This window comes from Armigeres subalbatus, chromosome 3, assembly GCF_024139115.2.
Source record: "Armigeres subalbatus isolate Guangzhou_Male chromosome 3, GZ_Asu_2, whole genome shotgun sequence".
Taxonomy (NCBI): Eukaryota; Metazoa; Arthropoda; class Insecta; order Diptera; family Culicidae; genus Armigeres; species Armigeres subalbatus.
Window position 1 is genome coordinate 287,326,880 of NC_085141.1, and position 26,373 is coordinate 287,353,252.

At 41.3% G+C, this 26,373-nt stretch overlaps 1 protein-coding gene across 4 annotated transcripts in view; it reads right to left on the reverse strand.

Moving 5' to 3' along the window:
• The window catches only part of LOC134224745 (rab11 family-interacting protein 4B), a 330,754-nt gene that overhangs the window by 301,601 nt on the left and 2,780 nt on the right, over positions 1-26,373 (reverse strand). For 3 of the 4 annotated variants that reach the window (XM_062704294.1, XM_062704292.1, XM_062704295.1), the window contains exon 2: positions 20,761-21,533. The gene's annotated coding sequence lies outside the window, so the exon portion shown is untranslated. The remainder of the gene's footprint in view (positions 1-20,760; positions 21,534-26,373) is intronic. The other variant, XM_062704293.1, reaches the window with a different exon arrangement.

Consider the following 26,373-nt stretch of genomic DNA (forward strand, 5'->3'; position numbering starts at 1 on the left):
TTGCCCGCTGCGCACCTCGCCTTCTTGTGTCCGTCGGATCGTTGTCGAAAACCATTTTCACCGGATTACTGTCCGACATTCTGGCTACGTGCCTGGCCCACCGCAGTCGTCTGATTTTCGCGGTGTGAACGATGGATGGTTCTCCCAACAGCTGATGCAACTCGTGGTTCATTCGCCTGCTCCACGTACCGTCCGCCATCTGCACCCCACCATAGATGGTACGCAGCACTTTCCTTTCGAAAACTCCCAGTGCGCGTTGGTCCTCCACGAGCATCGTCAAGGTCTCGTGTCCTTAGAGAACTACCGGTCTAATAAACGTTTTGTAGATAGTCAGTTTGGCACGACGGCGAGCTCTATTCGATCGGAGCGTCTTGCGGAGTCCAAAGTACGTACGATTTCCAGCCACTATGCGTCTCCGAATTTCTCTGCTGGTATCATTTTCGGCAGTCACCAGTGAGCCCAAGTACACAAATTCTTCTACCACCTCGATTTCGTCACCTCCGATGCAAACTCGCGGTGGGTGGCTCACATTGTCTTCTCTTGAACCTCTTCCTATCATGTACTTCACCTTCGACGTGTTGATGACTAGTCCGATCCGCTTGGCTTCCCTCTTCAGTCTGATGTAGGCTTCCTCCATCTTCTCAAAGTTACGTGCCATAATTTCTATGTGGTCGGCGAAACCAAATAGCTGGACGGACTTATTGAAAATTGTACCACTCGTGTTAATCCATGCTCTTCGTATTACCCCTTCCAAAGCGATGTTGAATAGCAGACACGAAAGACCATCACCTTGCCGTAACCCTCTGCGGGTTTCGAAGGGACTCGAGAATGCCCCTGAAACTCGAACTACGCACATCACCCGATCCATCGTCGCTTTGATCAACCGTGTCAGTTTATCCGGAAATCCTTGTTCGTGCATTAGCTGCCATAGCTGGTCCCGATCGATTGTATCATATGCGGCTTTGAAGTCGATGAATAGATGATGTGTGGGCACGTATTCGCGGCATTTCTGCGGTGCTTGGCGAATGGCGAACACCAGGTCCGTGGTGGAGCATTCGCCCATAAAACCCACCTGGTACTGCCCCTTGCAATTGGTGCTAGTCGACGGCAAAAAATTTGGGAGAGTGCCTTGTAGACGGCGTTCAGCAATGTGATTGCGCGGCAGTTGCTACAATCCAGCTTATCGCCCTTTTTGTAGATGGGACACACGACACCTTCCATCCACTCCTGCGGCAAAACTTCCTCCTCCCAAATCTTGGTAGTGACCCAGTGTAGTGCCTCACCACCGTGTTTAAATAGCTCTCTTGGTAGTTGGTCAACCCCAGGGGCTTTGTTGTTCTTCAGTCGGCCAATCTCCTCCTGTCCTCCTGTTTTCGAGCATGGAAGAACTATAAATGTTCCTAGAAAGCGCATCGAAAAGAAAGACGGCCACTACACCTTGAATCAGGCCGAGTACATCGACAAAGTCGTGGAGCGAATCTGGCACGAAAGCGTCCAAAATTCCAATCGATCCAGCTTACTTAAATCCAAAGAAGAAGGAATAGATGCCAACAAATGAATCGTACCGCAGCTTGGTAGGCAGTTTGCTGTACGTTGCGGTAAACACAGGACCGGACATCTACCTCAGCACATCATTGCTAGGCAGAAAGATATCGAATGTCATGTGGGCGTGCGAGGAGCATCGTGGCTCCAGATCTGTGCTATCTGAACATCATCGGGTCCTAGGAAAGCAGCCAAAGCCTATAAGGGAAGTGTTGGCGGGTCTTGAACTCGAATACATGTCCCTTGTCCACTAATTTTTGAAAGTTGCTGATGTTAGACTGTAATAGTTCTCCATTCTCCCCTTTTACTGTCGTTATCCCTTAAGAATGTCTTCCTCTTGTTGTCTACCGCTAAGCTCCATTCGGCTATCTGCAGCGGATGCCTCCAAGGTAGTCAAGTTAGGGAGCGTCAAGGTGCGATGGTCGGTGTGCCCTGTGGGCATATACGAGGAACCCGAAGTTTGCTTCAAGTGCCTGGAACCAGGGCACAAGCAATGGGACTGCAAAGGCCCTGACAGAAGCAAGCTCTGTCGACGCTGCGGATTGGAGGGACATAAGGCACAATGCTGCACGAACCCTCCCAATTGTTTTTTTTTTTTTTTTTTAGCAAGGGTAAACGGAAATCTGCATCCAGACACCTGAGGAGGTTAACTCAGGTAGTGTGGGGATGGGTATGTTACCCGACCCACTAAACCAAAACCCTTTCGCCAGTCCGGCCCCCGGCCCGCAATTAAGCAATAATCAGGGGGGGCTATTGAGAACGCTCACGCCGTTTGATTTGTTTGATTTGTTCGAAGTGCCCGGCGCTTAAGCGTGCTGCAAATTCACAGTGCAGGTAACGCAGCTGGCTTGCTCGGCCTCGCCCAAGTGTTTGGTGTGCGCAGGTTTAGAGGAAACGGCGGAACACGTGTTGTTCGTGTGCCCACGTTCTCGCGCAATGCGTGACCACATGCTTGCCACATGTGGTCTGGACACTACCCCGGACAACCTAGTACGGAGGATGTGTAAAGATGAAGTTGGCTGGAACGCCGTTTTATCGGCTATCGTCCAAATCGTCTCGGAGCTACACAGAAGGTGGCGCGTGGACTGAAGGATGGCTAGTTCAGGCGCAAACAAGAGGTGGTCCAAGGGTTCGGAGTCGGCTTCATGGGTCATACCGGTGGTCATGCCCTGTGGTCGAACTCGATCCTTTTATCGAACAAGTGGCCGCGCGAAGAACAACATGGTATCGTCGCTTTCGCGGCGTCGGTCAACCGGGCGGGTTCCGAGCCCGAGGACGGAAAGGGGTCCTCGTCAAGGCTGGGGTAGGCGTAGGCACCGCGTCGGCAAGTCCCTCTGTGTGTTGGCGAACAGACCCTATCGCAGAGAGGTCAATTTGGGGTGCACGCGGCATCATCATTCTTGATACCAGTCGTGCAGAGGGAAGCAGGCGCGAAGTCTACCCTCCCCACCTTCCGAGGACATAGGGCGTGGTAAGGCCACCTGGAAAGCCGGCAATGCGCTGGCACGATACCATGGTGTTCTTCTAAAAAAGCGAGTCACGATGTTCGATGCTGCAAGGACACGCAGCGAACCTCGAGGGTGCGTCGTGCACTGCCCCCCCTTTGAAGGGGAAGAAAAAAAACACATACACATACACACGGACAGACAGACTTGTGCTCAGCATGTCGAGCTGAGTCGATTGGTATATAATACTATGGGTCTCAGAGGCTTCTATAAAAAGTTCGTTTTCGGAGTGAAATGATAGCCTTTCGGTACAACTTCGTTGTACGAGAAAGGCAAAAAGGTATCGAATCTTACCAACCGGGACTGGACCGAGGCAAAGCGGGTACTGAGGTACCTCAAATAGACAAAAGTCTTGTGCCTCCATCTGGGATCCGGAAACGAAGATCTGGAGTGTTTTGTTGGAGCAGATTGGGCCGGAGATGAAGGGGACCGAAAATTCAACTCCGGATTCCTAATCAAGTTCGGCGGGGGCTCACAAGCAAATCTGCGTTGCGCTCTCTTCCACAGAAACCGAGTTCGTGGCCCTGGCCGAGGGATGCAAGGAACTGCTGTGGATGCGCAAGCTTCTGGGAGAACTCGACGAGCAACCAGCATCTCCAGCATCAATCGCTTGCAAAAAAGGACCAAGCATATCGACACATGCCTTCACCTTCATGCCTGGTCTCTAGCTTGGTGAGGAGTTTCGATCGTATATCAACGTCCTTAGACGATCTCGATCTTCAAGTGAAAAATAGACTCTTGTATTGATTGATTGACGGTATATCACAAAATCGTATATCACAAAATCGTTCGCCTCATTCTTCGATAATTGGAAGCATTGGCAAAGCTTGCTGAAAGGTGCAGTGCTTACGTTGATCTGGTTAATCAGCTCATTCGACAAAATTGACATACTTGTTGTGCCTGAGGCTTCTCAACAGCAACAGCACTTTTGCCGCATAGTCTACTGTCGAACACGAGCCCATGGATCATAGACTGTTTTTGGATGTTCGAAGCCAGAGATACAGTGATAAACTACGGGTAGTTTGCTGACCAATTGAGAATGTTTTCTAGATTGCTGAAGCATTTTATCATCTCCGTCACTTGATTCTGCCGGAAGAATCTAGCTGCAAGACAATTTGAAATTCGCCGGATATGGGCATCTTGATAAGAACTGCAGCTCTACCAGAGGCGACTCGTCCATACGTTCTACCTGTTCATGGAACAGGTAACCATTTTTAGGTCAGAAGTAGGAAATTAATGTCTTGGCAATTAATTGTTAGGGCAAATAATTTACTCAGTAATTGTTACGAACAAAGTGTCACGTAATATTTCCAATGATTTCAACATCTAAACATCTAAAGAAATAAAATATTTCGTAGGCTGATCAAGTTAACGCCACATGTTTGGCGTACAGTCAAATTGCAGCTAAATATGTGTTTCTCCGACACACCACACCCCATCACATAGAAAGCTTTTGCCAGTCGTACGATCCATAATGAAGAACCAACAGCAGCGCTACCAGATGTCAAATTTAAAGTTCTGCGGCATGACAAATGATTTGAAATAATTTTCTCTTTGGTATGGTCACTCGTTCTCCGCGCGCAGAGAACCAGCGTGAGCGTTGCCAGCTTTCTCCGTTTCCTCACATCATCCTCTTTCGCATGCGAAGCAAGCACGTTTAGATGCAAGTTCTGCTATGCGCGCAGGAGTCAAACCCGTTCGACGCGCTGCGAGAACAATCAACGAAGCGACGCACCTTCGGTTAGACTCGATCATAGTGTCGGGCTTGTGCTTTGCCGAAAGGCGCACGCACACCACGCGCGCTTTCGTTCATATTCCGATGATTTGAAACTGTTTTTCTTTTTTTCCTGATGAATATGCAATGCATCAAGAACAATATTAAATTAATGTTTGCGTTTTCAAAAAAGACATTAAATAATGCTTTTTTACGAATACTCAAAATCAATCAACATAGAGAAAAAGGTATAGTTTTCACTAAATTTGAAAAATTAAATAACTGGAACACATTTCAGCTTCAAAATGAGACTCATTGGTCGTCACAATCTGGGGTCGCATCAAACAATTATACTAATAATGGTTAGAAACATTTCTTTCATAACAACAAAATATGTGAGACTTAAAATATTAGCGGCGATGGGACCCGTGTACCCCGAATGGTGGAATGAGCCGATTTGAAAGATCTCTATTCTGAGCAATATCCAGTTATTGCCAACTGTTACCAAGTTAGATTTTAGACGATTTGCGAGAGTTTTTTAAGTGAAATTTTAAGTGCATCTAAATTTAAAACATGTTTGTAACAAAAGAGATTAATTAGCTATTTATTGTTTTGTAAATCCTTTTTATTTAAATTGTTTTTGCCTTTCTCGTATACTAAGTATACGGAAAGGCTATAGAACTGCTCCAAAACCGAACTTTTTATAGAAGGCTTTTTCTTCTAATATTTGGTTAAGTTGTACAAAAAAAGGTTTCAATATTAGATCAAATGCACAACTTTCATTCGTAACCACTCAGCTTGATGAATATTTTTTTATCAGCATGGTAGAACAGGTGTAGCAAAAGTCCACGAGACGCCCCTGAGCTCTACCTGTTTCTTTGAAATTATCCTCATCGCCAAATTGTTGTAGCTTCCAATATATCCTAATTCTAGGACGGCTGAAGCCAAACTAAAAATCTGTTCACATATACAAAACATTGGGTCGTATGAATAAAATGTAGAAAAACTCAGCGCTTGTAGTATCTACTCAAAAATAAAGTCCACAGAGAAAACTACATGTTTGATATGAATAAAAACATTTTCGAACTTATGGCAAATGTAGAGGCGTCGCGTGGTCAATTGTTCAACCTGTGCACCGAGCGGCGTATTTCGGTTTTCAGTTATTTGATGTAGCTGTCAATGTATCAGCATTGAAATCCGCCGGTGATAGTTTTTTCAAAATTATATTTGTTGTAGAAAAAAAGTGAAGCATTCAATGATAAAAATTATAACGAGTTGATGATTGTTCGTGCTTCCCGTATCAAAGTTGAATATTTTGAGAAAAACCTGACCTGAAAAAAGGACCTGAAATGACACATCCGATCTGAGCGATCCATCTTCAACCGTGTTTCCCATATGTTTCGTCTATCTGCTTCTAAGCTACATCCCATTTATCGAATTAAACTCAAACTAAACTTAAAGTGACAGTGCGTTAAATTGAAAAACAAACTAATCTGGGGAATCATAATGCTTTTTAATATGACATACAAAACATCTATTCAATGAAACGGTATCTTTTATTTTAATTCATGTTATTTCGTAGAATGACACAAGTCTTAATGATTCTGTGTTCAGAAAATTGAAATATATTAAGAACTAGTTGATCCGGCAGACGTTGTCCTGCATAGTAGGCAAAAATGAGCATTATGATCTGCCCATGCGAAATTTTTACACGAATCAGAATTATAGTTTTTCACGATTTACTTAACTGTACTCGTAGTTTTGCCATGAGGAAATATCATATAAACCCGTCGGAAACGATAACGAACATATCTGCTGAAGAAATGAAGGAAATCCATTCAGCTGTTTTCGAGTTATGCGGATACGAACACAGACCATTTCATTTTTATTATATAGATGATTAGACGGGTAATACACATTTGTAATTAGCATGTCATATATATCAGAAAAATGGGGTCTGTACAATGAATCTAAACGTTCCTCAATTATTATTTATTCTATTTTAGTTTATTCCTTTGATGAATCTTTTTTTCCGTAGGGCTGTTTTCATACCACGTGGACAGATGTTGAACAGTTTTAGATGTGTTCATCCCTCCATCAGCGTACACACCTGATCATGCAATTTTTCATTAATTTGTGTGAACCATGGACATTCTTCCTACCCCTCTACCCCCTAGGTCAGTGATCCCCAAAGTGCGGTCCGCGGGCCGCATGTGGCCCTCCAAGCCTTTTCCTGCGGCCCGCGAAGGATTTCAGGGAATACACTACATGTGGCCATTGTGGCATTCTTAAGCATTACATGACAAGAGAAGCTGTTCTTTGTGCCCATTTTTCGTTGTATTTGGGGATTCTGTAAGCTCGCACCACTATATTGTTACCATATAGAAAGCATGAATCATATTATCATCATTATCAATGAAATTAGACACTTCATAAATATTATGTAGGACAAACATACCTCGATATTATTGTCCCGGGCTATAAAAATAGCAAATAGATTTTCTCGCAGATTTAAACGAGCCTAATGTTGAACCTAATGTAAGAATAATGTAGCTTTCCACTGCTTAGTAATAAAGATGCTTTCATTCCTAAAACAAGTTAAGACTCGGCGAAATTCAACTAAAAAATTGCCAGATTAACTATCATGTCAACTACTAAGCTACGGAAAATATTGAACGATATCAGGATTCTTTTCAAGCTTCGATATTGACGAAGAATGGGTTTCAGAAAAATTCAATTGACTGGAAAACATGAAAGCAAGGTTCAGAATGCAGATTTACTCGATTTCAATATTTCTTTAAAAACATTTTTGAAACATGCTATCGTCATTTGCGCGACAACTTATAGTGGACAATAATCCCTAAAAATAAACGCATAGGTCATATAATCATCAGGAAAAAAACAGTTTAGAATACTTTTTGCCCAGTGAATCGGACTTTCCCCATGGCTTTGAGAGAGCAGAACAATTATTTAATCACCGCCTCTTTTCTTTTTCTATTTTGTTCCGATTGCGCGTTCTTCAACCAAACGCGCATGCGCTGTTTGAAGAGGTGTACCGTCAGGTCGCCATTCACCGTGGGGTTCAAAGTAATGTTCGTTATGTTCACGAAAATATTGAAAAATACTTTATTTCAACATCAGCACCATTAAAGAAGTTCAAAAGAATCCTCTCCGAGTAATAACTGTAAAATATAACTGTTCCAACAGCTGTTTTGACGTTAGAGTTTGTTAACATCCTGCGGCTTTCTGCTTCCACCTTTGTTTTCAGCCATCAAGTATATTCTTCGCTCGCTCAATATCAGTGGAAAAGTGAATGTTTTATTGTTCTTTACATTTTATGGTCAATACAATTTAAGTGTCAGGTGTGTATTTTGATTTTACTTATAAAATTAAGCCGAAAATATAGGTAACACTTCATTCCCCACCAAATAAAAATGCACGGCGAATGGATCCCCCAGAAAATAACTGTGTCCATTCACCGGCCATTGAAATCGTGAGTACTATGAATGATTCCGCCATTATTTTGTACAGGTTGAGCAGAAGCAATAGTTTTCCGGGGATGACTTGTTGGTCATAAGAGTTACGTGACGCTAATGAGCATTGATTTCTGCATCTGCAATAATAATTCTATTGATTGAGTATGTCCTTTCTGTGTTACACTAAAACACATGAACTCCACATGTTTATGCTTAACTAAATGAAAAACACGAATAACATTTTAAAATCAAAGTTTAAATTCATATTTTAATTAATTTAAATGAAAAGTTCTTATCCACGGTGAATGGGTACCTACCCACACGGTGAATGGTGCCCTAACACGGCGAAAGGATACCCTAATATATCACTGAAAAAATATCAACATTCATGTATCTTGCAAAAAACAGATAGTTTTTGATTTTCATTCGAATTAAAACTATTATTCAAGGTTCGTGACGGTGTTCAAGACTATAATTTTCAATTTAAATTATTTGGAGAGCTCTAATATTTGCTAAATTGCCTAAGATGCACGGTGAATGGCGACTTGACGGTAGGTACCTACTCGGTAGACACCAAACCGATGTGCTTTTTTGCATCGGCACCATCGGCAACAAACCGTGCACTGCCAGGCCAGCGATGAACATCGTCGATTGCGGTTAAAGCGGGTGACCTACACATATAAAATAATGCGTGTATGATGCATGGCAAACCGTTCACTGGAAGTGCACGTATTGGACATAATAGGGGAGGAGAAGACCACCAGCTGTCATCGAGAGAAAAAGTAGAATCATTGAAATTTCACACGGTGTGGTATAGGAAATGAAGATTATTTTTGTTATAAAACAAAAATTAAGGACGTTTCTAAAAAAAACTTGGTTTACGGGGTTAGAATTTTAAAACCACACAAAATAGACATGATATCTCGAAATTTATATTTTTTTGGAATAAGCAGTTAATGCTTGAGATTGTTGAATTTCTAACCCCACAAACTAAAAATTGTTTGACAAAATTTTTTCTATAACTTTCTAAAGACATTTTAATTCTCATTTTCTATATCATGCCATGTCAAGTTTCCAAGGTTCTACTTATTCTCTAAACTTTTCCAGGTGGCAGCACTGATGAAAGAACCTCCCCCATGTGCGGTGCGCCTTTTTGGTATCGTGGAGTAAAACATAACGCGCCCCCATCGCAGCATTTCAGTTGCCTCATAGTCATATCACATGTCGCTTGTAAAAAATCCGTGCATATTTTAGGATTATGTATTTATACCTAATCGTTAAATTTGTACTAAACATATGACAAATGCACATAATCCAAGTATATATTTGTATAAGAATGACAATAAATCTATCGAGAGTTTAATGTTAAGGACAAATTTGCTACCTGTGCAGTGCACAGGTTGCACATGCGGACGCGACGCCTCTAAAGTGCACTATTTTCAAAGATTAAACAAACTCAGTGGCGTTTCCCTAACCTCAATCTACCTGTGCACTGAGTTTAAATTTAAGGAATTGGTGTGCGGTAATGCCTAGAATAACTAGATTTTGATTAGTATAAACGACTCTGATAATTTTCTTTTCCATTTGGACTGTCAAAATATCAAAATGTTCACTTTTTGGGTCAGTGCACAGGTAAAAAGTGAGGTTACGCGACGCCACTGAACAAACTACTAACTTGGTGACCAACCGGTAGTGAACATATTACACCAAACATCATGAATGTATGCTTGCTGTACACAAGCAACGAGCCAAAAAATGTAAAACAAGAAGCCTCTATTCCACTCGTATTGCACAAATGCAACATACAACGAACTATGTATCCATAATATGTAGTTCAGTAAGTGCCCAACTGCAGACCGCTCCTATCGTTTGCACTTCCTTTATTAGGTACGGTGTTTTCTTCAAAGTTTTTCACACATATATTTCAGCGTCTATAGAGGCATATGTATGGTGGCATCCAAGTCTCGTCGACGTCGTCTCTATTTGGCAGCATAAGTAACATGCAAGTCGAAGCTGACGGATCCCTCTGGGGCACTGTGTTGTTCAATACAGAAAACAATAAATTGTTTACACATAACGAGAATACATCGCCATCAGACCGCTCGACGTCCACAGCCGGCAGCTCTTCTGTAGGGAACATCAGCGATCGCTAGGACAACAATCGCAACAACCGAGTCGAAAATATTGAAACTAAGACACTGAAAACAATTGCCCATGGTTCAAATAACTGTATTCTCAATCATATTAAAGGAACTCAATAGAAAGAAAAATGAATTAGTCTACAGTGTGACTACTATCCCCTATGCGTGCATTGTATACACCCATCACAAATAACACCTCACATACCAAAGTTGGACATCTTATTTCAATTAGTTCTCCGCACCGGTGGCGCTAGCAGTAGTGTTGTAGTGCATTTGTTTGCTGTTGAGAGTATCCGGCGTTTTGACGCTGGTAAAAATTAATATTATTGCAATTTGATGAGCCGATCAAAGTTATCAACCTGTGACGGTTGATGGCAGTTACGCCTCAGAATAGCAATAGTCGAGGAAACATTCCTTCTTCCGGCTCTGCGCACGATTTATATAGTGGTGAACTCAAACTATGCTAATGTTTCTAACTACAGAATCAGAGTGTTGCAAAATAACTAGTCATAGGTTTAAGTATTTTTGGCGAACCAAAGCAACGGAGCAAAAGTTAATTTTAGCTTCTTTAGCTGCTGGACAAAGGAAACCAAATTCCCACATAAACAGCAGTGGAAAATATGCTTTCTCCGTTCCAGAAGGGTGAACAAACTACACCAGCGCTGTCTGGACAGCCGCGTGGTACATTTTATATTCGGACGTTGATCACCATACAGCAGCAGCTTCACGTCAAATGGGAGGCCTGAGTTGGGGGCAGAGTTTTAATACCACGTTTGCGCTTTGATGTAAGTTATTAAATTTTTGACTTTTCGACAAGAATGCAGGCAAAAAATAGAAACAGGAAATAAAAAAATAGGCGCTCTGAGAAAAAAAATTATGTAAAAGAGTTTCTACAAATGTGTACTTATCCATCTTCTATCTTGTTTCACCCGTGGAGATGCAGAGCTTCTAGCTTTCTTGTATCAACTCAATGTTTGCACACTTTTTTCATGAAATTGGGCTATGAAGGTAGATTACAATAAAGAATAATAGAGTAATTACACTAAATTAATAATTTTGTTGTGGTTTCCAACGCATGGGAGATTGGTTTCCAATGTGAAATGAACAAGATTTATCGCGTAATTAGGTACATCTGGATATCTACACCAGTGCTTTGACGCCCAAAAATATGTACATTCAAGCAAATACAGGCAAAAGCAACGAATGCAATAACAGAATGGGTAACTCCACAAAAAAGCACAATTACTGTTACCTAATCTATGCATATTTAGCAGTGGAAGAATACAATGCTGTGGTCATAATTTTGGCCCTGTTAAGAGAATTTATAATCGGTACATTTTGGGGACTTTTTACCTAATGACAGAGTATTGTATAAATAGGTACGCAGTTCACCACAATCATCTGAAAACTGACATTCAATAAAAAATAATTAGTTAGATCAACGCCAAGAGAGTGCATTGTGTTGCCCTCACTTGATAAAGTTAAGTAACTTTTATGGCAAGACACTTGTTGCATTGGACAACCGACAAGGGTTGATTTTTCTCGTCAATTTTTCTATTCAACTTATCGGGTGGTGTAAAATTTCGTAAATGCCATGTAATTGTGGCATTAATTTAATCTCATGCGATGAGGAAAACAAAAACGGGTTTTTATCCGAACCATCTTGTCCGATCACATCTTCCACGTTTCATGCCGTGCCAGGGTCCGTGTGCTTAGCAGCGGACATGCAGCAGCTACACTCTCAACATCCTAAAAGCACACAAGAAGCGGAAGTTGAACAACCTCTCGGTAAAGTGAAACAGCGACCTACCCATAGGTAGGTAATTGCATCGCGCGCAAAGCCTCACCAATCCGGCGACGACGGTTAGGAAATCTCAAGCCCTTTCGCATCACGAACATAATGTGCACTTTGTTTTGGAGCTGGCCCTGCATAATGCGCCGTAAAATTTCCGTTGTGAAACCTAATTTTCGTTTTGGGGAGTTGCGTTTTCTTACACATTTGTTTTGAAGCTAATTAAGCGCAGAGCAATCTGTGGATCGCACTTATGACAAATGAACAATAAATAATGTGCTGTTGAATGTGAAACCATGCTTCATAACACTTATACCTGCTATAGACAGTGCGATTCCTGCGTGCTGCTGCAGGTTTTTGTCAAAGCGCGGCAAAAAAACAGAACTATGATGATACAAGAACCACAAGGCGATCACATATCTGTCATAAGCGTTGCGATCCTTCGCACCAAGCGTTAATTATTCACATTTCCACATTTCACATACTCAAACGTTTACAGAATCGGATGTTATAAGTAATAAAAATCAACTGCATGCTGCTACAAAATTTGCAAAACTACAACCAAAATTGCCGTGTAACGTATAACAAAGCGTGCAGCAATGAATAGTCAAATTTTAATGCAAATAGAACAGTTTTCCGAAATATAGTCAACTCTGTACATTTCAGTGCTCCATATCTCGATATCTCTCCATACGTCAATTTTCGGACCCTTCAAGTTTTTTTTTCGGAAAGTTACCTTAGTTAAGACAAATAACTGTTTTTGGGCGGGAAAGGTTGAAAGCAACAAAAAAGCATATGTTGGGTTGGTATCTGATGACTAACTGGCACAACCTCACACAAACCTATTTCTTTGAGCGCAGTTGCTGGTGAGGCAAGTGTGTAGAAGCCGACAATCCTACTTGGTTGGCATTGTACAAACAATACATGAGAGAGAGTTGTTTTTGAAAATAGATATTGAGAGTTCGGCTATGTGCTTGGTGCCGGAAATTTGATTTCATCAGTACCCGCTAAGCTGCGGAGGACCACGGAGGTCCTTCGTAGCTTAGTAGGGAAACTACCTGTCTAGCGTACTGGTTTCGTGGGATCAAAGAAGTGGTTAACCTTCAATGCAATGCAAACTAAATTTGTCACATGTTTTGCATATGCATAAATCGAGTTTCAGACATAGTATTCAAAAACCCAGATCAATCCACCTAGCGTTGGTAGTGCCCTTCTCGCGCATTAAAAAAAATAAGAAAAACACATAAGAGAGGTCGAAATAGCACTTTAGGTGGATAGATTTTATTTTTTCCATCAATTCATATGTATTTGCGATCAATTGAATGCATTGCTGCAAAATTTGAAAAAAAAATTCATTCGTTTTTCAATTTTTTTTTCCCAAAAACAATGTTTTTTTCAATAACTTTGGAACGTAATGACCGATCAGGCCAATTTTCAATAGGAAACAACTAGACCGCAATCCGCGTCGACTGCAACTTGTTGCAAGCAAATCGAATACCGTCGTGCGGGGCTTCTTTTGATTCCGGGGGCTACATTGGATTTTTGATTTTTTGAAAAAAATAAACGGAAAAATACCAAATTTGAAACAGAAAGTTGCCATCCAACTATCAACAAGACACCCGATTGGTGATAATGACAATTTTATAGTTATTTTCGTTATAATTCTTGTTTTAAAATGTCCAAAGTAGCCCCTGATTTTTCAAAAGAAGCCCCGCACGACGGTAATGCTAACATTTTTGTACACACACACACACATACATACACACATACAGACATCACCTCAATTCGTCGAGCTGAGTCGATTGGTATATAACACTATGAGTCTCCGAGCTCTATCAAAAGTTCGGTTTTGGAGTGATCCTATAGCCTTTACGTATACTTTGTACAAGTCTTGTACAAAATCTTATGAGTGAATTTAAGAAAAAAGTTCAAGCATTTGGATGAGTTGAATTATTAGAATGTAATAGTCACATGTAATAGTCACATGTAAACTAAGTTTACCAAGAAAATTTCGTGAAAATCAGTTAGCAAGACCTTATTTTGGCGAGTAGTTCTAAGTGATGCAATTTAACTATGGACGCCCTTCAATGCACCGGGGTATTACCTGAGAGATCAATTCCTGGAGGAAAACCTTTCCCACAGATTAAACAATCATTAAATCTAATTTCGCGTAGCCAAAGCTACAATCGACAGCGGACTCATTTCCGGGCTCCAGATAGACGCCCCGTCACAACATTATGGCGTACCATCGCCGGTGTCTTGATGTGTTTTGAGTCTGGGATTGCGGTATTGTGATTCAATCATAATAACGAAACGCAATGTCCAATCCAATTCACTCTAAATAGCAAAAGCAGCTCAAATTTTACTTCGCCTTTGATTAAAATCTAACCAGTAATTCCTACGGGATTTGTTACCTATCCTCGTGACAACCCATTTTTTTGAAATTTTCTCAGGAGATCTGTCGGAATTTTCACGGAAATTTCGTCATAGTTACCACTCGAAAATGATCGGCATATCCACTGGTAATTCTTCAGAATTTTCACTGCAAATTTGTCGAAACTTCCACGGAAAAATCGTGGATATTTGCACAGAAAATGTGAAGGACGAGAAAATCAACGGAATTTCTACACTGCAAAAATCCAGACATTTTATTGGAAAAAATCAATAAGTTCAACTATTAATGTTTATAATAACAAATGATAAAATTTATATTTACTAATAAAGAAGGCACACATAACCGTCTCGGGCAGCTGGGCAAGATGCGGCAACGCGTGATTGGGTGGCAGCCAATCAACCCAAGGATGTGCAAGCTGAGGATAAAATGCCGTTTCTTCAACTATAGTATCATCAACGTGCACTGCCCACACGAAGGGAGACCCGACGACGAGAAAGAAGCGTTCTATGCACAGCTGGAGCAGACATACGATGGATGCCCACTGCGGGACGTCAAAATCGTCATCTGTGACATGAACGCTCAGGTAGGAAGGGAGGAAATGTACAGACTGGTCGTCGAACCGGATAGTATTCATACCGTATCGAACGACAACGGCCAACGATGCATAAGAGCTTTGCAGTCTGTCGCAGAATGGTACTCCGAAGCACTTTCTTCCTCCGCAAGAATATCTACAAGGCCACATGGAAATCACCTTATCAAGTAACGGAAAACCAAATCGACCACGGAGTTGTCCGCCGCTGCTAAACATTGGGCGGCTACAAGACGCCTTCGTGTAGACTAGCCCAAGACTACGCGCAGCAGCTGGAAGTGGCACTCCCAACAGAAGAGCAACTAGGCGCAGCGTCTCTTGAAGATTGCTGGAGAGATATTCAATCCGCCAATGGAAACATCGCAACCGCTGCACTGGACAGGATGCTCCCGGATCAGAGAAACGACTGGTATGACGGCGAATGTGAGCAGTTGAGTTGAGGAGAAGAATGCAGCATGGGCGAGATTGCTGCAACACCGCACGAGGGCGAACGAAGCACGATACAAACGGGCTCGAAACAGACAAAACTCGATTTTCCGGAGGAAAAAGCTCCAGCAGGAAGATCAATACCGTGAAGAGACGGAGCAACTGTACCGTGCTAATAACGCACGAAAGTTCGTTCTATTAAAAGTTAAACCGTTCACGTAAGGGCCACGTGCTACAGCCCGATATGTGTAAGGACATAAACGGGAACCTTCTTACAAACGAACGTGAGGTGAACTAAAGGTGGCGGCAGCACTACGAAGAGCACCTGAATGGCGATGTGGCAGACAACGGTGGCGGTATGGTAATGAACCTAGGAGCACGCGCGCAGGACATGCGACTTCCGGCTCCGAATCTCCAAGAAATCCAGGAGGAGATCGGCCGGCTGAAAAACAACAAAGCCTCTGGAGTTGACCAACTACCAGGAAAGCTGAATAAATACGGTGGTAAGGCACTAGGCTAGATCGCTGCACTGGGTAATTACCAAGGTTTGGGAGGATGAGGTTCTGCCGCAGGAGTGGTTGAAAGGTGTCGTGTGTCCCATCTACAAAAATGGCGATTGGATTGTAGCAACTACCGCGCAATCACATTGCTGAACGCCGCCTTCAAAGTACTCTCCCAAATTCTGTGCCACCGACTAACATCGATTGCAAGAGAGTTCGGGGGGTAGTATCAGGCGGGGTTTATGTGTGACCGGTTTACCACAAACCAGGTGTTCGCCGTACGTCAGGTATTGCAAAAATGCCGCGAATTCAACGTGCCCACACATCATCTATTCATCGACTTTAAAGCTGCATATGATACAATCGATCGGAACCAGCTATAGCAGCTAATGCATGAAAACGGATTTCCGGATAAACTGATACGGTTGATCAAGGCGGCGATGGATCGGGTGATGTGCGTAGTTCGAGTTTCGGGGGCATTCTCGAGTCCCTTCGAAACGCGCAGAGGGTTACGGCAAGGTGATGGTCTTTCGTGTCTGCTATTCAACATCGCTTTGGAGGGAGTAATACAAAGGGCAGGCATTGACACGAGTGGTACGATTTTTACGAAGTCCGTCCAGTTATTTGGTTTCGCCGACGACATTGATATCATGGCACGTAACTTTGAGAGGATGGAGGAAGTCTACATCAGACTGAAAAGCGAAGCTAAACGGATTGGACTAGTCATCAACACGTCGAAGACGAAGTACATGATAGGAAGAGGCTCAAGAGAGGTCAATGTAAGCCACCCACGAGTTTCTATCGGTGGTGACGAAATCGAGGTGGTTGAAGAATTCGTGTATTTGGGCTCACTGGTGACCGCCGATAACGATACCAGCGGAGAAATTCGGAGACGCATCATGGCAGGAAATCGTACGTACTTTGGACTCCGCAAAACGCTCCGATCGAATAGAGTCGGCCGCCGTACCAAACTGACTATCTACAAAACGCTCATTAGACCGGTAGTTCTGTGCGGACACGAGACCTGGACGTTGCTCGTGGAGGACCAACGCGCACTGGGAGTTTTCGAAAGGAAAGTGCTGCATATCATCTATGGTGGGATGCAGATGGCGGACGGTACGTGGAGGATGCGAATGAACCACGAGTTGTATCAGCTGTTGGGAGAACCATCCATCGTTCACACCGCGAAAATCGGAAGACTGCGGTGGGCTGTGCACGTAGCCAGAATGTCAGACAGTAATCCGGTGAAAATGGTTCTCGACAACGTTCCGACGGGAACAAGAAGGCACAGAGGGCAAGGTGGATCGATCAGGTGGAGGACGATTCGCGGACCCTCCGCAGACTGCGTGGTTGTCGACGTGCAGCCATGGACCGAGCTGAATGGAGAAGACTTTTATGTATTGCACAAGCCACTTCGGCCTTAGTCTGGTAATAAATAAATGAACATAACCGTCTCGATTATGTAATCTTAAAATTTGAAAGTGGATTCATATTGAACATATTTGAATTGACAAGTTGCAAAATATATGTGTGCGTTAAATATAAATACAAGGATATACAAGGATTTTTATCAGTGTACAGGAAATTCGTTTCAAAGCGAAATTCGTAGCGCTATCCACAATAAAATCGTCGGGATTTCGACGAAAAATTAGTCGAAATATCCACAAGAGATTCGTCGAAAATTCCACTTTCATAATATCGGCACTTCCACCAGAATTACGTCGGCTTTTCCACGAAAATTCGTCGTAATTTCCACAGAAAATTCTTTGCCTTTTTTACGGGAAATTTATGGCAACTTTAAAAAAAGACAGGAACACCTAGCATGAGGCAACGGGCAGGACACCCAGTGGACCAGTGGAGAATTTTTCGAAAAGTTTTCTCTTTCCAGGAGGGAATCGAACCCACACTCCATAGCACTTGCGCTTAGGCGATTGACGTCGCTAACCGCAAGGCCACGAAGCCCACGGAACGGAATAATCGTCGGAATATCCACGGGAAAATTATAGGATTTTTTACGAGAAAATCGTTAGAATCTTCACGCGAAAATCGTAGGAATTTCCAAGGGAAACTCGTAAGATTTTCCACGTGGGATATTCGTTAGGTTTTCTTCGGAAAGTTCATTGAATTTTTCACTGAAATTAAGAAGATAATGCTTTTTTAATGTACGCATGTGGCTGGTAAAAGGCGAATCGAGGATACAATTTCTTTTTTTAATGAACGCATCCGCCCGAAATAAGGCGAATCGTGGAGATAATGCCTCTTTATAGGATCGCTTCTGCTCGGTATAAGGCGTAGGGAGGAGAGAATGCCTTCTTTAAATGCATGGTAACGGGCATGGTGGTCATATAGCTACCGCTACCGGTCGTATAACTACCGAGGTCGTGACTTCCCAGATTCCGTTCCATTCTTCAAGTTTGTATCTTTCTCTTTATTTCTTATGTTCTAACAATTGCTAGAGCTGGAAATGGACTTCCATACCGTTTACATATCCTCAACTTGACCTTTCTAGCAGTAACTGCTAGAATTGGAAATGAACGTAAAAGCTCGTTTTCTACTTCCAATTATAAAATTCTATTACTTGCTTTCCTATCACATTGGCAACTCGTTAACCAAGACGAACCCTTTCCCCTCGAACCTAACCAAAAGCTCCAATAAATTCGCATGAACTCGTGACAAGTGCAGAGGTATATTCGGTTTGCAGTTGGCGAGTAATTATATCATCATTTCCTTCCCCTTCCGTATATTGACTTGCATTCTGACGTGGCAGTGACTCAATTTTAAATTTGATTTTATAAGGCTTCTACCAACGCCTCGATGAAAGAAAGAAAAATGGAAGCATTTAAACTCTCGGTATCCATTTTTTCATATAAAACTAGAGCGGATCGGCATTGAAGACTGCGATCCAGTAGCAACCCAAGCAGATCATAATCAAAAATTAACTAAGCAGATTAGTCCAAGCACCGACGAAGATAGAAATAAAATGCAGAACGTTCTGTTCCGTGAGCTCGTCGGAGGACTACAGTTCTTGGCACAAGGAACACTAACACCGTGGGAAATCTGTTAGGCCACATCAATAATTTCCAACCATATTTTATGGTTTTCTGCATAATCGCATTCTCTTAGTCGTGTCTGATTTATAATACCAACCAAGTATGATTGAAGTTGCAAATCAATAAAAATTCTAGTATGACTGCTAGAAAATCAGTTTTAAAAAACACCGAAAACAAAACAATGGGTAGCGAAACTTGGGGCAAGTGTGGCATAGAGGGAAGTGAGCCACCCGACATTTATTCAGTAAAATAAATATTAAACGACCCAGCAGATACACAGATAGATTCGATCGCATATCCAGACATAGTGAACAAATTCTATAAAGAATAGTAAAAATTTTACTTTTTATGATCAATTTAATGAGCGTCAAAATTGAGTGCAATTTTAAAATATTCCAATCAAATTAAATAAGCTGTCGTATAACACAGAAACATAATATCGGATAAGTGTATTTAATAATACAATATTATTGCAGTGTAAAACTGAAAGAAAGAGTAGTCGTGTCTAATGGTCAATCAGTGGGAAAGAATATTATCTAGGTGGCCGTCTGCCTGATATGGGTGGCACTTTTGATTTTTGTATTTATTATTTTCCAGGACCCAATTATTAGTGAAAATTTAAATGTAAATTGGTATTGAAAGAAATATCCGTGCTTTATTTAACAAGGCTTTTTACAAAAGTTACAGAAAAAATTGCTCAAGGGTGCACTCTTGTCTCAAATTCCTCTAAGCATCTCTTAAAAATCAAGCGTTGGAGCCAAATTTAAACCAAATTCACACAAAAATTACAATGATAATGTTTGGACGAAGATAAGAACACACAAAGTCTGTGAGAATAGAACCATATCATATCAAAGCTTGCCTTAACGACTTACTGTTACATTGTCTCGACCATGTCTTTACAACAGTACATCGTTTTAATATGATTTAAACGAAATTCCGTTATCCATTTCACAACAAATTATATAACAACTAGGGGAACTGTCCCGATCTCCATCTCACTGAACATATATTCATCTCATCGCGAAACAAAGAAATACAGCACTACGATAATCTTTTTGTCAACATGCGTGCTCACTGTTGAAAAAATCACAAAAATAAGAAACAAATCAAATTGCTTTCCATTCCTTTGTTTTTCATAGGATGAATATTGAATATCGGAGGCATGAGATGAATTCCAGGAGCAGTTCCCCTGTAACAAATTTATCTCATTTCGAAATAAAAGAATCAAACACTAATTTCATCGGATCTTTTTGAAAGCATGCTGAAAAAATCATAAAAATAAAGAAACATGATCATTTATTCAAGTTCTTTGTTACTGATAGAATGATTATTGGAGCTGTTAGATGGAGAATCGGAACAGTAACTCTATGTAAATTATATGTTGAACATGTATACATATTTGGCTCCAATAATGGCTCCGAACGCCAATCTTCTGCTTCGCCTTCAATGAATGTAATGGTTGTGCTGTAGGCATTTCGAAACCCCGAATCATCAGTGTAGAGACCTCAAGAAACCGAACGTCAGCAGTAATACCCCCAAAACAGAAACATGCAAAAGAAAAAGGTCACCAACCAGAATCATCTCCCTCCCCCATTCTGCGAGAAATTCAATACAGAAAACAACTCACCTTGGTCTATGCTAACGGTGTGTGAAAAAGAATTTCAAATAAGAAATGGCCAAGCCAGGTCTGATGCTACTCTGCTGGCTCGTTGGAGGCTCCTTCTTATTGCACAAAGTTGAAATTCAACTTTTTCCAACTGCTGCTCCACACAAGTCAATCACACCGGACTCGATCCCAGCTTGGTGTGAGTAAGCAGCAGACAACGACAACGACGTCGACGACGCGACGGGGCCAATTTGGTTGTTGTAGGTTTCTTTCTTCCTTCTCCACACCACCGACCACGCTCCGCACCTGAACTGGTTAGCCCTCACCGAAGACGACGACCGACTTAAAACTTCAACGACGGCCAAGCAGAGATACTGAATTATGGGCTTCTCTCGATCGGTGGCACTGCCTTGCGCGTGTATTCCACGGTGTGGAGTTTTGCAAAGCAGAGGGCGCGCCTGTATGAGTATTGTAAACTTCTTCACCTTACGGGCTTACTAGGCACTGTACCCGAGTGTAGTAAAGAGGCAACCACCAACAATGACTTGCATACGGAAACAACACTGACTGTGGCTGAACACAGGTACCCTACGCTCTTCTGCGCTTTTGCTCACTTGGATTGTTGGCCGATTAACTTTTAAAACCGATTCCGGCAACGATGGGTTTGGGGTTTCCTTTGATTTTGCGATTGGATTTTCTTCACTCACTACCAGTTAAGCTGAGCACCACTTTTAGCTTTTTCATTGATGGATGGATTTTCCCAATTGCTTTGAATCACTAATGCACTGGAATATCTATGAATAGACATTATAATCGAACGTATTCAAACTTGAGTGAAACTGCTACACAGCGTTGTGGGTGATCGTTACTTCCCCCCATTTGAAGTTTATTTGTGCGGCAGAATAACATCCTCTAATGAAGCACGAATTGCAGAAAAAAAACCTACAATGATTTTTGCTTTCTTCTAAATTTATATTTTATTTACGAATTCACAATTCAAAAAAACATTTTCTGATGTTTTTTTCTTTGGAATCCAAACGAAATTTTTAAGAAGTCCAATAGATCCAGTAGACAGTTTCATTGGTAAATGGTGAAAATACGTTGCGGCGGTATCAAAAAGGTTTTCGAACTTTGTACTAATCTTAAAAATCATTAAACGCCACAGTTACCGACAATGGTATCTCATTGAAAATCATGGATAGGTTGTGAGAGGTTGCACTTACAAAAAGTTATAAGTCGTCAATGCATGTACTGTTATCAAAAGTTCCTGCAAACAGATTCAGTGTAAGTAGATTCTAATTCAGTCAATTATTCTATATAAGAAGAGTACAAGAAGTATCTGATTATATATACATATTAATTTTTTTAAGCGAAATTAATGTTAATTTTTACAATCAAAAAGACGAACAGTGCATGCATATGCTCAATCTATTGCAAGTATAGTTTGATAACTTTGTTAATCTTGTTGTGGGCAAATTTTCTTGTCTTTTTTTTCGCGATGCAATTTTTGTTTCAAACATCAAACATTTGGACTCAGGTCAATTAGAGATTCATCACTTTTCAAAATTTATTTATGCGATGATTTTTTTGTGCTATTTGTAATAGGGCCGGATACAAACATTCTTGCCTTCCTTGTATACCAAATAGATAAACCAAACTTTTGATAGAAGGTTTGAAAACCCATAGTGGTATGTACCAATCGACTCAGCTCGACGAATTGATGCGATATCTGTGTGTATGTGTGTATGTGTACAAAATTATGTAGAAACTTAGCATTGGGCGAGTTACTCGCAAGAGGTTCGAATCGACGAGGAATCCTGTCCCATTGTGTGCTAATGAAAATTGGTCAGATACTATTTTTTATGCGCGAAGCATGCTAAAAACACTCACTCATATTTTTTGTATTTTTTTGACACCAGAAAGGCTCCAACAACGTTGGACGCCCACCCAAGCCAAACATTATGTCAACAGCCGGATTTTTTTGGAATTTAAACTTTTTTAGCCTTTCTCGTTTACTAAGTATAAGTAAAGGCTAAATGATCGCTCCAAAAACAAACTTTTTATAGAAGGCTCGGAGACCCATAGTGTTATATACCGATCGACTCAGTTCGACGAATTGAGGTGATTTCTGTGTGTATGTGTGTGTGTGTCTGTGTGTCTGTGCGCACCAACGAACCAAAATGTAGCAAAAGTGTCATACATTTTTCGTGCACTTATCCTCAACCGAATTTTCCACAACAAGTTGCATTCGACGCAGACTGTTATCCCATTGTTTTCTTTTGAAAATTGGCCAGGTCGGACTATGGGCTAGGAAGTTATGGTCAAAATACTTTTTTTACAGAATAATCGCGTAAAAAAGTGTCACTCATTTTTCGGGCACTTATCCTCAACCGATTTGCTCGCCATAAGTTGCATTCGACGCAGATTTCTATTCCATTGTTTCCTATTGAAAATTAACGGAATATGGGATCGGAAGTTATGGCCAAAATACTATTTTGTATTCGCACGAGAAAGGCACCATCACTGCTAGGTGGATTAATCTGGGTTTTTCTCCAGAACATTCGCAATTTTCTTCGGTGAAATGAACCGGTCTGTGGCCGTTGGCGTCAGCATCGTTGCTGAAAAGCTTTCGCATCGGAAAAAAGGATTATATTTTTTTCCTTCTTTAAAAAAGAAAGCACTTCTAGTTGCTATACCCGGTCAAGTGGCGTTTCACTCAAACTTTGGAAAGTACATGCAAGTCTTCTTTGATGGTTTTGCATGGATTTCTTTAAAAAAATGACTTCTTGGTAAGTTTTCTGGTGGAACGCACCAGGTTGCGAGCAATCTTTCCCCGAGCCGATTTGATAACGTTTGGCATACGTCTCCTTCCTGGTTTCCACTGGGTAGACCCATTATGCAGAGACATTGCAATACGATAAACTGTGGCCAAAAGCCGTACTATCACGATAGCAATCTCATTCGGCGTCTTCTGGGCGAGCATCAAACTAGTAATCACTTCTTTTTGGTACATTTTTACAAATTTGCAGTAAAATAATTACAATCTCTCGGTGAGGCATTTGAAAGTAAACAAAAACAAGTATACTTTCAACCGAAATTAGTCACTAGCTACTCGAATTAACCCAATATTCAAGTTTAAACATTTTTGCATTATTTTCTGTCGCACCCTGTACTAAACAGGTCATATGGCCAAAAATGTTGTTTAGCCAAACAGTAGTGAAATAAAATGTTTGTATGGATAAGGGCCGTTTGGCAGAAAGATATATTGCCGAAAACTGGTTTGCCGAATGTCATTTGGCCGAAGCTCATCTAGTCTGAAGCTATTTGGCTAAAAATGTCAATTGGTCGAACATGTCAGTTCCTTTGGCTCAAAAATTCGGTTGGCCAAAAAGCACATTTCGCCGTAATGGACATTCGGCCAAAAATCATTTTGCCAAAACAGTTGTTTAATCGAAATGATTGCTTGGTAGAATGGACATTTTCAGACCAAATTGCTTTTTCTGCCAAACAACCGACATTTTCAGCCAAACGACCAATTCGGCCAAAAGGAATTTTCAGCCAAATGATCTATTCGATCAACCAACATTTTCGGTAGAACGACCATTTCGGCAAAATGACGTTTCCAGCCAAAAATCTGTTAGGGCAAATAACATTTTCGGCCAAACTACCAGTTTGACCGAATGGTTCTTTCGGTCGTATGTCGCTTTCGGCCAAACCATTTCCGACCTAATAACCATTTCGGACAAACGTTCTATTCGGTCAAATAAAATTCTGCTGGATAAGTTAAAGTTTTATTCGGCCCAGTGACATTCGAACAAATAGCTTTCCTCCGTTTAAGCGAAGGCGTTTGGCCGCATATGTCATTTGGACGAACAAACCATTAGGCCAAAGCCCATCTAGCCGACAGTGTTCAAGGTTGAATTGAATCATCGTAGGTTTTCTCTTGCTCTCCTTTGTTAAAACCAGTGAATTGTCGTTCAACGTATAGAACACTGGATACTCTTGCATGTGTAAACAAAAAAATTGCTCCCAAATTGGTTTCAAATGATTTCTTGCAAAATGAGAGAGACAGCATGAGAAATTCTAATTTGCAAACGAGTTGCTCGCACAGGAGACCTCGATAATTGAGATCCGAAAATCTCTTTTTTAAGCCAAACTGGTCATTTGGCATGAAAAGCTATTTCAGGTGATTTGACCGAAAATGTCGTTTACCGGAATGATCGTATGGCCGACAACGACTTCGTGATTTGACAAAACTGGTCAATTTTTTTACCTTATTACCAGTTTAGCAAATAACATTTTCGACCGCATGATCCATTCGGCTAAAAGACATTTTCTGCCCAATGGTCCTTTCTGTCAAACGATCAAACGGCATTTTCAGCCAGATGACCTGTTCGACCTTTTAGGGCAAATGTTTTTTTTCGGTAAAATAAACCCGTAATGCTGGGTAGACACCTTTGCGTGGTGTGTTACGGGGTAAGATCTACCACGGTTACATTGCCAGCTACAGGCAAATCCTGACCCAACGATTACCTTCCTCATTATCCAACTCCGTGGTACTTATGAGGGTGTCGCTAAGTCGGTGGCCTCTCATTAAGTAAGTACTACATCAACACTTCCTTCCTCTCCCTAGTTACGGTGAAGATGGGCGTGGCCAGGAGTAGTAATCCTCATGCTTTTGTTATTTTTGTTTAAGACTGGAATCAAGGACCACTCCCCTTCTTGATTTCTGATCTACGAATTACACCGTAACAATGCTAATGCTAATGCTAATGCTAAAATGTTTTTTTCGGTCAAATAATTCAGCCGTATGCCGGCTGGACCGTTTTCGATCTAACAACCTTTTTGCCAAAACGTTTGTTTCGGCCGAATTGAATACCCGAATTCACTTTAAGCTTAAAGTATTATTCGGCCGAGTGGCTTTCCCCCGAATGATTTTCGGCGAAAAATGGAAGGGTAATTTGAGTAATTTTCCGTGGAATATCTAAAGAATTACATATGGACAATTGATCTTTCCCATCAAAAATTGTATCTCGTTTTATGATCTCAGTTGTTTCTTTGGCTTATTTAAGTTAAACTTTCCAGAAGAACCCATGTTTTTTGAAGCCTCTAACTATTTTTAAAATCGAAAAAAGCTGTTTTTTAGATTGGTCCGATTTTGAACGAACATTGGGTGAATCTTTCAGACCGGTTAACAGATGCAGCACTTTTTCGGCTTTGAAAATAGTTAGAGGCTTCAAAAAATATGGGGTTTTTGAGAAAGTTAACCTTAAATAAGCCAAAGAATCGATTGAGCGAATAAAAATGTTTGACTGGAAAGGTCAATACAAAGAATTTTTGAACTTCAAAGAACTTCCCTTGGAAATTCCAAAGAATTTCTCGTTAAAACTCCGAAAAAAAAATCCTAATGGATATTTTAGAAGGACTTGAGGTTCATTTGATTCCGGCGAAATTCAAAAGAAATTCTCTTGTCAATGTTCTGAAAACAGGCCAAAAACAGAAAAAATCTTTAAGAAACGAACGCAATAACAAAATCGTCACGCTTTTTCACGCCGTTTCAGGCTGAAATGGCTTGAGGCATCCGACGATTTTCGGACCAGCGCATACCTTCAACCGTATGTCATTTCTCACTTT